Source organism: Schistocerca piceifrons, chromosome 3 (assembly GCF_021461385.2).
Source record: "Schistocerca piceifrons isolate TAMUIC-IGC-003096 chromosome 3, iqSchPice1.1, whole genome shotgun sequence".
Lineage (NCBI taxonomy): Eukaryota > Metazoa > Arthropoda > Insecta > Orthoptera > Acrididae > Schistocerca > Schistocerca piceifrons.
The window spans coordinates 938662256-938664240 of record NC_060140.1 but is presented as its reverse complement, the minus strand read 5'-3'; the positions used below and the strand labels follow the sequence as shown (position 1 = coordinate 938664240).

General features: G+C 39.2%; 1 pseudogene; it reads right to left on the bottom strand.

The window, feature by feature from the left end:
* Positions 1-511: 511 nt before the first annotated feature.
* Positions 512-629, bottom strand: LOC124790754 (annotated as a pseudogene).
* Between the last annotated feature and the right edge of the window lie 1356 nt (positions 630-1985).

Genomic DNA, 1985 nt, shown 5'->3' with positions numbered 1-1985 from the left:
GACAGACAAGAGGAGAATAGAAGTTTATGAAATTCGATACTTATAACAGGACATTAAAAAGTAAGAAAAATAAATCCGCAGCCTCCTAAAGTATCAGATACTACGAATATTAAGACATTATATTCTGTGTCGTTTTTTGTTATGTTTTTGCCTGAAATCATTTGAGAATTCCGGCTTATTTTTTTCCTCTTCACGTTACTCTTAGCGCCTTATCTGTCTTTACGGATAGAAGAAGGTGATGCTGTTGCGCTATTTAAAAAATTACAATTTATTTAAACATGATATAAAACTCTAAAACTAAACTCCTCCCGAACAGGCCTTGGAAGGCTCAACGGTACTGACCGACCGCCGTGTCATCCTCAGCTCATAGGCGTCCCTGGATGCGGATATGGAAGGGCATGTGGTCAGCACTCCGCTCTCCCGGCCGTATGTCAGTTTGCGAGACCGGAACCGATACTTCTCAGTCAAGTAGCTCCTCAGTTTGCCTCACAAGGGCTGAGTGCAACCCGCTTGCCAACAGCGCTCGGCAGACCGGATGGTAACCCATCCAAGTGCTAGCCCAGCCCGACAGCGCTTAACTTCGGTGATCTGACTGGAACCGGTGTTACCACTGCGGCAAGGCCGTTGGCTTAAACGTCGTATGATGTGTTATAAAGTTGTTATTATTATTCCTTTTCTAATCTTGTCTTTAAATGTATTTTCAGTCTTGAAATAGTCAAAGGCCGACGTTGGTCTTACTAACACAGTGATGATATTGCTCGGCTGCCATTGCCGAGGCATAAAATGCATACTGCGTACTGCATGACCTGTGTCCTTTCAGGTTTCCGAAGTACGATCCATTTAAAGTAATATTGCTATTCTACTCGTTGCAATAGCTACAGTACTTTCCACGGTCAGGCGACACTTCACTAGTTACAGGCCAACAATTACAGATTGTGTTGACGCTGAGAAAATTCGTTCCCATCATTAAGATAATTCCCTATTCTCTCCTTTTCTTGCTCATTATATAGAATAAACGCATTTAACCACTTAATGGAGAGGGAGCTGGAATTATGTACCGCAGGTTATTGCTAAATATCAGGCGGGTAGATCGGATTCATAATGAAGAGGTACTCAATCGAATTGGGGAGAAAAGAAATTTACGTCGCAGTGGAAGAGCAGAAGTGAGCGGTTGACGGGACTCATCGTGAGGCGTCAAGCAATTGTCAGTTTGATGTAGCAGGAACATTGTGGGGTAAAAATTGTAGAGGGAGACTGTAACCTCCCCCTCACTTATCGACCTTAATGACAGTGAAAAATTAAACTGCGTGCACATAATGGAAATTTGGGAAAAGCAATCGTTACCGAAGTTAATTTGTCGGTTTAGAGGGAGTAAAGGGTTACATCTAAATGAAAGGAAAAATGCAAATGAAATCGGTGGAAGTTAATTTTGAGAAAAGGGTAAAATTAATAAAGAAAGTAAATGTGCGGTCGTTACATTAACAATTGATTGGCGTTAATTGGATATTTGAGATTTGGGGAAAATTACTGTCGCCAGTTCTATAGACAACTACTACAATAACTGAAAATAAAAGATTAATGCACATATAATTAGCACTAAAAGCGTGGCAATTAAAGGTTGACACGTGTTGTGTGAAAACTGAATGTTTGTCAGAAGTAATAAATTTCGCTACACTCTGACTTAATTTAGCAAAAGAATTAATAAAACTGGAAAATTGAAAGTTAATTTAGTGACTGAAATTAATAGTGAACTTAGTTTCTGAAGCACTACGAAATTCGGTAAAATACGGTTAGTCTTGGGCTACCTCAACAATCATTTAAAAAGCTGCTTGAATCTACGCAATTTAGAAACAAGAGATTTAACTTTGAACATGAATTAAATGATTCTGAACAATTAACAATAGTAAAATTTAATACGTACCAAGCTGAACTGTAGCCACAGGTAAGCTAAAATATGGTAACAAAACTCGCACTCTTAATTTGTG